General features: G+C 41.2%; 1 long non-coding RNA gene across 1 annotated transcript; it reads left to right on the top strand.

The window, feature by feature from the left end:
- The first annotated feature begins 1,985 nt into the window (after nucleotides 1–1,985).
- On the top strand, nucleotides 1,986–3,810 carry LOC121021035 (uncharacterized). Its single transcript, XR_005786401.1, has 2 exons — nucleotides 1,986–2,075; nucleotides 3,137–3,810. It is a non-coding gene; the product is annotated as an uncharacterized LOC121021035 (long non-coding RNA).
- The last annotated feature ends 8,116 nt before the right edge of the window (nucleotides 3,811–11,926 follow it).

Genomic DNA, 11,926 nt, shown 5'->3' with positions numbered 1-11,926 from the left:
ACATAATAATGTGAATATCTCAGAGTGAGAATTCTGATGATAATGGCTTAGGTCACAATCAAAGTAAAGCTAATGCTAGTATTAATAAGTACATTTTTAAACTCAGTATTCATTGAATGCATATTAGAGCTGATGAGGGATATAGAAATGTAAGACCCAAGCTGGGGATTCTAGGAGAGTTTATTATAAGTGGATTTGAGAGAAGAAGAAGAAAAAAAAAAACTCATACAGGGAATCACAGTGAACTGTGAATAGCACAGTTTTACAAGTGCATGGATCATGAACTAAATCATGGAAGTTTAACAGGGAGGATAAATTCAAGGTAGAGAAAATAGCTTAAGAAGAATATTTCTAAACTGGAGATGTAGCAAGGGTCCTATTGCACAGGCTTCAACCATCAGCCAGTAGAGATTGGAGCCCATCATGGTCTGAGGCAATTATTCCTGAGGGAGAGGGGTAGAACCCAATGTGGAAAAAAAAATCAATGAGGAACTGAAACACAAGGAGGAACAGAATGTAGGGGACATATGGCAGGCAAGAGGCAGAACAATTCAGGAAAGGCTGGACATGAGGGGATACCAGATGCTAGAAGGAACATGGCAAGATATACATATGTGTATGTGTGCACACCCACGTACATATAGTCATATATGTGGTCTCTCATGGTCTCTATAATATCTCTAAGTAGAAGAACACATAGACACACACACATGCACACACATACCTCAACCACATACTAGTAGGGTTCGTAACACACAAAGTAACCTGGATATTTTCAAATCAACATCCGTTCAGGGTTTAGGAAATTCCAGAATTCTTCACAAGCCTGGAGGGAAGTAGACTCCCTTCATACAGTCTCCCTAGCTCTGATTCTACTTCATCTGATAAGTGGTTTAATTGTTTAATAACCTTGCACCACCATAGATGGAGGTCTTGCTATCCGACTTACTACCAACCCAGATGTGAACTCTGGCTCATTTCTTTATCTCCTAAAAATGTGAAAATACCAATATTATTTTGAAAAGCCTGTTTCCATATAACTGAATTGAGGCTCTAAGAGACTAGGAGTGTTGGGAGACGCTTATAAAACAGAAAGAGACAAAAGTTATATGATATATTAATTACTCTTGTTCTTAAACACACTCCATCTTCCACTCCACTAAGGATGTCTTTCCCCTGGCTGCTTTACACTGGGCAGTGTCCAGTCTTACACAGTCTCACTGTTTCTTCACTGCCATATGTGGACTTCAGTTTAGCCTTAGACATGACACCTGGAAAATCTGAATTATTTATCTCACTGGTGGACCAGGTCTTCCCTCTCTCCTTCCTCTATAAAACTTCACTCCTGGTTCACAATGTCTTATTAAAACCTACCAATAAGCTCAAAAAACAGAAGAAGATTGTATTTTCTAACCAGGTTCACTCTCCTTAGAAAACAACTGTAATTAAAAAAAATGAATGTGTTGACATTTTCTTAGAGAATATAGCATGTTAAAAACTATCAGAAATTTCCCTTGCATTAGCTCACTGACTTTCACACCCCTCCAACAAGAAAGTTATTTTTATATGATCTCCACTGTAGTTGGACAAAACTGAGAACAAGAGGATGAGGTATTTTTCACAAGGTCATGCAGCTAATAGGTGGCAGAACCAAGATTCTCTCCAGGGTTACACTCCTCAAGCGGGTTCCTGGTTGCTATAGCAGGAACCAGAAACATTGTCCAGAAACATTGAATTAAGATTTGGGAGGCAAGAAAATAGAACTCAAGCTCCAAAACTGAGCCAGGCAGGTATCCTGCAGGGACAATGGGAGAGTCAGGTGGGGGATGATTGCAGTTTTTCTCCCTTGATCCTTTTTCTAAGCAACCCTATTGCTAACTGGGACTAACTGCCAGTCACCACCTGGTCACAGGTGACAGGACAATGTGGGTGGCAGGAGGCGGTCCCCTCATGCCCAGGTCCTGTCTCACAGCTTAGGGGCAGAGCTCAAAGCCAGGATAAAAGGGCCTTGGCCTCAGAGCACCTTCGTATACTCCTCTCCTGAGGTGCTGACAGACTAGTGCTGCTTGCACACGGTAAGTGTCCCCTGGGAGGGAACTTAGACCAGAGCTGCAGGGGCAGGTGAGAAAAGGCCTTGGGGATTGGAGGCAATGTGGAAAAGGGGAGAGAAGACTCAGGAAGACTGAAGGAGGACATGCATGGGGAAGTGCGTCTACTGAGTGCTGGATAGAAGAGTGGATGGCAGTGTCTTTGTGTTATACCAAACTGAGCTCTAGCTGGGAGGGCTGTCAGGTCAGAGAGAATGAAAGTGCTGGCCATCAGGCTCCACTAGAATTGCTTTCACAAGAGGATGTCACCTTTCAGAGTAAAATCTTAAATTGTGACTCTTTGCAAAGTTCAGCGGGGAAGAGAAAGGGCTAATCAGAGGATATTTGGGGCAGTTCTAAAACCTACATACCTATGGATCTGAGATGAAATTGGGGTCTGTTTAAGAAGTCAGACACACCAAGATGAGACTCACTGTGCCAAGATATAGTGAGAGGCCTTGGGTGTGCTGGAAATGCCAGAGCATCAGACTGGAGCTGGGGTGTCCAAGTTTGAATCTCCCACCTCCACAAACATACCATTCTTTAGCTATCTCAGTAATAAAGTGAGCCAGTGAGACCAGTCAGCCTTCCAGACCATTTCTATCAGCATATCCAATTCCTTACAGAACAAAACCTTCGATAAAGTTATGATCCTTAATTCCTTTCTTCAAGACAATATTTACATTCTGATCTGGTTTCCAGGCTGGACAATTTGAGACTTCTGGTTGACAAGATGGGAGAAATTACCACCTTCACTTATCAGATAATTAATCATAGTAGATTTTCTTCTTACTGGTTTTTGCCTCTGTTTCCTTTTTTTTGTGAAATACAGAATAATCCCTGCCTACCTCAAACAGAAATTATGACTCAAGGGAGGCAGTGTGAGAGCATTTGCCTAACCACTAGAAATAATGAAAATTCCAGTGTTGAATTATCAACAACTCCATTTAAACTGTTAAAAATAAAGGCTCTAGAAATGATACTGAGAACAGGAAGGGGTGAGGTGGGGGGCTCTGTGTCCTGGGTCTGACTGTGTGACTCTTCCTCAGCTCCTGACCCCTCCTGCCAAGATGTCCTGCCAGCAGAACCAGCAACAGTGCCAGCCTCCTCCCAAGTGTCCCCCCAAGTGTCCTGCCCCCAAGTGTCCCCCCAAGTGTCCCCCAGTCTCTTCCTGCTGCAATGTCAGTTCTGGGGGCTGCTGTGGCTCCAGCTCTGGGGGCGGGGGCTGTTGTAGCTCTGGGGGTGGTGGCTGCTGTAGCTCTGGGGGTGGTGGCTGCTGTCTGAGCCACCACAGGCGACGCAGGTCCCACTGCCACAGGCACCAGAGCTCTGACTGCTGCAGCCAGCCCTCAGGGAGCTCTGGATGCTGCAGCCAGCCCTCGAGGGGCTCCAGCTGCTGTGGAGGGAGCAGCGGTCAGTCATCTGGAGGCTGCTGCTGACATGGACCCTGCCTGAGCCAAGAAGAGCAGACTTGGAAGCAACCAACTGCAGAGAACGTCATCTTTCTCCTCCTAGGCCTAACTCAGAGTCTGAGAGGTCCCAGAGAAGACTCTGAACTTGCAAAGACAAGATGACATCTGTGGGGTTTAGAAATCAACCGTCTCCTACTCCCCCATCTGTTGGCCTTGGATCTCATCCCCATGTCAAAGTAACTCATGTTGTACCTTATTCCACAGTGCTCTCTGGCTGATGTAAACCAATAAAATCAGGAATCTGCTCAGCATGTTGTTTTGAAAGGACCATTTCTTTCCTGGATTATCATTGTTCTCCTCCACCCTGTCCTCTGCTGGTAGTGGCCTTGGAACCTCAGGGGCCAGAGGGCAATCTGGCCTAAACTGGGGTAAATGGAGGTGTAGCACGAAAGACAAAGGCTTCCCACTCTGTTTTGTACCATGTTGTCTGGGCTCTGAAGCAGATTGCTGTAACCAAGTCTCTGGTTACAAGTCTTTGGGGAAGAATTAAGAGGACAGTGTCCTGAATTCTTAATCATAGAAAATTTCTTATTCCCTTTGTTTCCCAGCAGTTAGGTTACCTTTTTGTAAACATAAATGCTTGAGCTTCTGGTCACTTTCAGGGCCCCAACCCCATGTTGTCCTCCCTCCATGTACTCATTCTGGTGCTCTTGACCTACCCCACCAAACATCCTTCCTCTCCCACCACACACACACACACACACACACACACACACACACACAAAGAAGAAGAAGAAAAAATCAAATTAATAAAATTAAAAAAGAAAAAAATAGACATATTTTGAAAATACATGTTTCCTACCCACCACTTCTGTAATACATTTAGGCCCAGAACATTTGGGAGTAAAAATTGCTCTTGTACTCACCTCCCAGCAAACCTTTCTTCCTCTTCTGGCTCCATTAAATCCTCTACACCTTTTTTCCCCCAAACATACCCTTTGTGCCACATTTGTGAGCTTGCCACTTCATTTCTGAGAAGCAGGGGTCTCTACAGAATAATGCACATGCTTCTTAAGTCCTGCATTTAAGACCCAACAGAAAGTGTTTCCAACTTAATTTCCAAGGTTTGCCCTTCATGGTGCTCCAAGAAAACTCATGCTTTTCCCACACTCAACAATTGACTCTTATCTAGAGATAACTCAGACTTGTACATCTTGATGTCTTTTATCTGGGAAGCGGTAGAGTTTACCATCTGTAGCTCAGTATCCAGAACATTTTACATCCTCATTAAATTCTATTCCCCCTTGAAGGCCCACCTCAAATATCATCCTTTTGTAAAGCCTTATCTGGTCACCTAAGCACTTCCTCAAGCAGGTGGATGTTAAACAATCTGACTATAACCATCAGATTGAGCAAACATAGCTTATGGGATGTAATAAAAATAGAAATTTTTAATATTACGCTACTATCTTTAAAATTTTATTCAATGGGATGATCTTCTAATTCCTAAAGACCTAGGAAGGCCTAGTGACTTTACAGCTCTTTCCAAGTAAATGAAATAATTTATTTTGAAGCACAAACCCAGTCTCAGTTTAGAAATTAAAATATTCAGTGTAAGAAATAGTCACAATGCCAAACTTGGTTTAATGGCACATTTGTCAGTCCTGTGGGCTGGGTGATCACAGCAGGAGAAGGGAGCCTCTCCATTTTCTTCCTGATGTTTGTTGTTTCTTCTAGTCTTCAAAATGCATTTCTGATTGCTGCTTGGACACTGGGGGAAGGGGCACAGTCTACATGGGGTGCAATTTTCTTCTGATATTAGATGCAATTACTTAGCAGATTCCAGTCTCTGACTCCTCCTTTCCTTTATCTGTGATGTGAATGATGCCTCTCTTATGGCAGCAAGGTCACACCTGATTCCAGAATCTTCTCTTAAACAAAGGATGAAATGGCTCAGGACCAGTTGTTCTTTCCACTGTGATGGACATTTGGTCACAGGAAACTGCACTAATGTACATTATTTGACTCACACTTGCAGAGGAACTTGCTTAGGTGACACAGCTGGTTTCATTTCCTTGCCATTTCCTGGGTAAGACTTGGGTCCTACTTCCTATCCCTGCAATCAGGGAGACATCTGGCAGACTCCTCCCTGGGGAAGAATTAAGAGGACAGTGTCCTGAATTCTTAATCATAGAAAATTTCTTATTTGTTTCCAGCAGTTAGGTTACTATATATATATACATATATACATATATAAGTGTATATATGTATATATATATACACACACACACAAATACATACACACACATATATATACTTATTATATATTTATATGTATTTATTGTATATTTACATATCAAATATTTATTATATATATAATTCTGTGAGATAATTATATATTATTTGTATATCATATATAATACATGATGTATGATGATAATATATATCGTTCAAAAACTGTCTGCAAAGTTTCTCCAAAAGGGGACTCTTTTCTCTTGCTCAGCAAAGAGCTCTATCACTCTGACTTGGCTCTTAGGTGGGACATTTTCAGAATTCTGAGTGGTGTGGAGCATGGACTCTAGTCACACTTTGTGAATGCTCATTTTACCATCTCCACTTAAAGGACACTGACTTTAGGCAATTTTGTTGATACAGCTGTCCTCTATATCTTTGTTTTCAGAGAAGTTCACCATGTCTGTTTTATGAAAAGCTCTGCCTCATACTCTGACACCATTTCCCAGACAACTCCTATGAAGCTGTCCCTGAACTTGGACTTGGGCTTTCTTCAGGGTGCAGCTTAGTCCTTGGGACTAGGCAGGGACACATGCATATTCCATCCCTCCATTGGTCTCCTCCTCCTTCCCCCTGTATGACATTGCCCCAACTCACCTTTGAATTTCTTTCACCTTCAGCCAAAAAAAATTGTTTAGAAAAGTGTACATGAACTTTTTACAAATAGCCCATGAATCTTGGTTAATTCTAACTAGAAACATCCATATAGCACGTGGCAAAGATTGTAAAAATTAAAAATGCCTATTAAAGGAATCAGGGAATTAAAAAAATCAGTCACTTCTTTCTTTTCTCTCCCTGAGTTTTTTAGAGTCAAATATTTCATATCTATGTTTTGTAAAATAGTCTTGATTTTTTTATCAAAATGTTTTTAATTAAAAATTTCACATGATATTTAATTATTAATAATTTTACTTTGAGTTTATTTTGCCTTGATAGTCTTTTTTATTATTGAAATATAGTTGACATACTATATTAGTTTCAGATGTACAACATAGTGATCTGACAATTCTATACATTACATAATGCTTACCAAGAAAAGTGTGCTTACCACCATCACCATACAATGTTATCACAATATTATTGACTATACTCCCTATGCTGTACTTTTCATCCTTGTCTTATTTATTTTATAACTAAAAGTTTGTACTTTCTTAATCCCCTTCACCTATTTTCCCTGTTTTCTACCCCCCTCCCTTGTGACAACCACCAGTTTGTTCTCTGTATTTATGAATCTGTTTCTGTTTTTGTTTGTTTTGGTTTTTTTTTACGTTTTATTTATTTTTGAGACAGAGAGAGACAGAGCATGAACGGGGGAGGGGCAGAGAGAGAGGGAGACACAGAATCAGAAGCAGGCTCCAGGTTCTGAGCCATCAGCCCAGAGCCCGACACGGGGCTTGAACTCACCGGCCGTGAGATCGTGACCTGAGCTGAAGTCGGACTCTTAACCGACTGAGTCACTCAGGCGCCCCTGTTTTGTTTTTTAGATTATACTTATTAATGAAACTATATGGTATTTGTCTTCCTCTGTCTGACTTATTTCACTTAGCATAATACCTTCTAGATCATCCATGTTTTTGCAGATGGCAAGATTTCATTTTTTGATAAACTTGATATAGTCTTGATAGTCTTATTATAAACTGGATAAGTGGCCAGTACCTCAAATTTATATTTTAGTTCATGAAAAAACACAAGTGTCTGGTGGAGCAGATAGTAAGAACCCATCACAACTGCTGTGATTAATATGACCTCTAGATGTCCCTGTGTCTTTAGTTAATCATTCAAGATTCAAAGTCTCATGAGGATTCATCCATATGGCTGATCTTCAGCATGTATCTGCTCCTTGGCTATTTCAGAGAGCTAGAAGAGGGATGTATATTCCTTTGATGTCATTAACAAGAAAGCTCAAACACTACACGGGTTGGGCGATCCCTTCCAAAAAGTCAACTAGCATACTATCATGTATGGAGTTGATTGCTGGCCAAAGTGACACATGACCACCATGTTTTCTAAGTAGGAATTCCCAGACAAGAGGATTTTATATTTCTGAGGAATGTAATATTCCAGTTCGAAATGGGTCAGGGGTTGTCTCTCCTCACTTATACTGGATACCTCCTAATGTCAGGTGCTATAAATATCTACCTCAGATTAGATTGTCATGAAAACAGAGGTTATGTTTCCTTACAAGGTCATGAAGATTTTTTCATACATGAAGAGTTTTATATTTTTAATCCCATCAGTTAGGTTTGGATCCATTCTGAGTTATTTTTTTTAAAATACTGTAGGTAGGGAACAACTTCATTCTTTTACATGTGGATATATAGTTTCCCAGCACCATTTGTTGAAAAGACTATGGCTTCCTCAGTGAAATGTCTTGACACATTGTCAAAAATCAATTGACCAGGCATTGATGGGTTTATTTCTGAACTCTCAAATCTCTTAATTGGTCAGATCCAATTAGGTCCAGTGCCCTTTGCAGGTAGTTTTTGAGGGGATCTTTGAGGTTTGTTCTGAACCCAGAAGGGCTTTGCTTTCCTTGATTCTCTCTGGTAAACTAGCTGTCCTGCTGTGATTCAACGTATCGCTGCCATGGATAAGCAACTTTTCTTAATAAAATCTCCCTTATTTTTCAGAGTGGTTTTAGGTTTGAACTTCTCCCAAACTCTGTTCTGAATAAAGGAAGCTCCTTTGGCAAGAACCTCAAAGCTTTTTATCTTTTGGTTTACCCCTTCCGCTGGTCAAAATCTCTGAGCCACTGCTCTGGAGCTGAGTTTGGGGACAGTTTTGTCTGCTTCTCTTGGAGAGACATCCTGTTGTATGAGCAGGGCATTGTACTGGGATGGCAACCTCTAGTCTTCTTAAATTGCCTCTTCACCATGGATTTTCTATCCTAAAAGTGAGGTGAGGCAAAGGTGATAAGGGTTCCAGGATTCTAGGTCTGTTGCAACTGAGGTAGGATCACTGCCTGCCTCTTCAGTGGGAGCTGGGTAGAAGAAGGGAGCCCTGTGTATTGGCTGCCCCATCTTGGGATTTAGCCTCTGCAACATAGAGCTAGAGATGTTATGAGAAATGTTGGCTTTCAGTTGTTACTGACATTTAGTAGATTTTCTTGAATAAATGTTTTCTTAATTTGCCATAGGACAATTTATAGAAACTTTAAAAGTTTTTTTTTTAAGTAATTGTCAACAGTTATAGCTATTTTGTTGGGGAGATGGAGTTCTTCATACTGTCATTCCAGAAGTCATCCTGTAAAATCTTTGGTTCAATTTGGTTTAGATTTTCTTTGAGACTTAAGAAGACTCTACATCTTAAGATTTTATGTATGTATAGATTTATTTTATATTTTATTTTATATTTTTAAAAATTTATTTTATGAGGAGTATGGATAACTTTGAGCACAGTTTTATTTCTGTTCTTTAAATACCAGAAAATTCTCCTCTACTTCTCTCCTTTGGATGGGAGAAAAGGAGAACATAAGGGACTGAGCCTTTTGACGATGAATAGGTTACACTAAGCCTATCCTTTGCTAGTGACAATTTCCTCTACTGAAATAGAAACCAAGAATTTAGACCCAGTGGTTTGTCCTCGTGATGTTACTTGTAGCCATGGGTACAAGTCAGGATTATGGTGGTTTGGCTACAGTTGTACCAGGAGGAAAACTCTAAGGACAGAAGATCTCTTAGTATCTATTCCTAGGAAAAAAAGGCAAGTATGAGTTCTGAAATAAGAAGTACCTGAACAATGACTCCAAATTGAATTTTTTGTTACAATCTAAATAAAAATATCATAGTATTCAGGAAATGTAGTTGAAGTGTCCACAGTGTGATGTAGGCAATCCACCTCACTTTAAGTCTCTGATTTTGTCATGGCCTGAGTTCATAGTCATGTGAAATTAATTGACTCAGGACATAATATATGGAAAGCATTCTGTAAACTGTTTTTACAAATGTTGATGACAAGGATTTTTCAATACCTAATAACTAATATGCATAATGAACCATTGCATTCACTGAAAAGAAATAGGATATATATGAGACATAGCCTCATGCTTGAAATGTTTACAATCTCACATTAAAATGTGCACAATAATAAATTACATGTGCAGCAAGCAATAAAGCCTCTGGAAGATTTTCTTGGTCAGGCATTACCAGGGAACCCATTACAGAAGATGTGAGGATTTAGATTGGTTCTTGAAAGATTTTCCAAAGACAAAGAGAAGAGGGGGAGAATACTCTCAGAAGAAGAACCAGCACAAAAAAGAAAAAGACAGAAATAAAGAAGGGAAGGAAGGAAGGAAGGAAGGAAGGAAGGAAGGAAGGAAGGAAGGAAGAGACATCTATTGCTCAGAGCAATAGGGTCACAACAAATTGGGACTAGGAATGAGAAGGGGTGGATAATTATCAGGGATGGGCTCCTGTCCCCAGCCCAGGATGGGATGCTAATAATAGTAGGAACAACATCATTCAAAATACTATCATTCTGATGTGGTACATGCAGGTGAACTAGTACCATTTTCAACCCATAACCAGAATTCACCTGCCTCTCTGTTTGCCCATCTTTCACTTATCATCTTGTGTTATCTATTAATGTGTAATGTGTTTGCACTATCTCTAGAGTGAAAGCTCCGAAGCATGAAGCAGGGCTCTTAGTGCTTTTTGTATCCAGGACAGAGTAGGTGCTTAGCAAATACCAAATCATAGAATCATGCCATAGACACCTCTGCCAGGGAGAAATGGAGTGGCACTGGAGGGAGACACATGTCTGAGGTCCTGATCTGGAATTGGCTGGACTTGGAAGTCTAGTAGGGTGAGGGACTGCTCAAGGACTTCAAAAAGGCTCACTTCAGGGAGTGGACAAAGCCAGATGCTGCCTCCTCCACTAAATGTGCCAATACTGGTGGGGTCAATCCCCAACAGCGTGATGGAATTCACTGTACTGAAAATGACTGGACTCTGAGACTTCAGGGGCCAGAATTATGAGGAGTGGTCTGGGGGAACTGGAGAGGTAGGGGGAAAGAGCCTCCAGAAAGAGTCCTCAGCCCTTGGGTAGAGGTGGTGTGGGTTGGGTGGTTGTTAGTTAACCTCAAGGAAATGCATTTGTGGTGCATGAGGTATCAGAGTGTGGGCTTATGTGGTATGAGTCTGGGTGGGGAAAAGGAACCGCTGTGATAGTAAGACAAGAGTTACTCTGCCCTCCCAGTGCTTATTGTCCATCACTCCTTTCTGAGGAGCAGTTAGGACTACTTCTGAAGCCTGACAGGGAGGAGAAGAGGGAAAGGGGGAAAAGGAGAGATAGGAGGGAGAAGGAAGTTAGGGAAGAAGGGTTCTGACCTCTGAGGTCCCATAACTCAGGTACTGTCTCCCCAGGGTCCTGTTTTAATAGGCTGAGAAAGGCTTCTTACCATCTCACCTTCTGTTTCACTTATATAGACTCTTCTTTTCGGCCAAACTACATGTCAAAGCCTGCCTCCCCCTGGGAGCCTTCTAAGATGAAGCAGGTGAGCCCTGGTAGTCTTGTCCTGCAGATTTACTCCAGCAGCTGTTCCTCTGGCCTTGTCCCACTCTCCAGTATTGTTAAGTTCTTACCTGTCATCCCACACACTGACCTTGCTCACCTTTGTACAATGTATGACTTGAAGTCTTTGAGGACAGCCCCTATAATCAGAAAATCCTTTGTAATAGCTCACCTTTTCCACTTACCTGTTTCCTGAGTCCCTACTGTGTCAGGCACTGAGAACACAGAGGAAGGCAAGACACTGCCCCTACCACCAGAAATTTCAACAGGATCTTTTCACTTAGCCAGGCATGTCTGCAGCTATTCTGAGACAGAAGCCTCCAGAAGTGAAAGACTGTATTTCAATGAGAATGTTCCTACCGTAAGCACAGCCACCATGTGCTGATGTCAATTTTCATAATAGATAAGTGAAAACTTTTCACTCTGTAAAAAGCTTTTCCTTGGGGTCTCTCTATAATTACATAAGCAACTCCACTTTTCATTAAGAGGTAGCAGGGTTTATGAATGTTTTGTTCTCCACACTATTCACAGCTTGATCTTTAAGGTGAGGTCCACCCACCAATTTCTCTGTACTATTTATGAAAGGGTGTTCCTAGAAGTCTTAGGTGGGGATACAAGAAGTTG

Source organism: Herpailurus yagouaroundi, unplaced genomic scaffold, assembly GCF_014898765.1.
Source record: "Herpailurus yagouaroundi ecotype Mexico unplaced genomic scaffold, PumYag 254, whole genome shotgun sequence".
NCBI classification, from domain to species: domain Eukaryota; kingdom Metazoa; phylum Chordata; class Mammalia; order Carnivora; family Felidae; genus Herpailurus; species Herpailurus yagouaroundi.
Note: the sequence above shows the minus strand (reverse complement) of the source record. Positions and strands in the feature narration are given on the sequence as shown.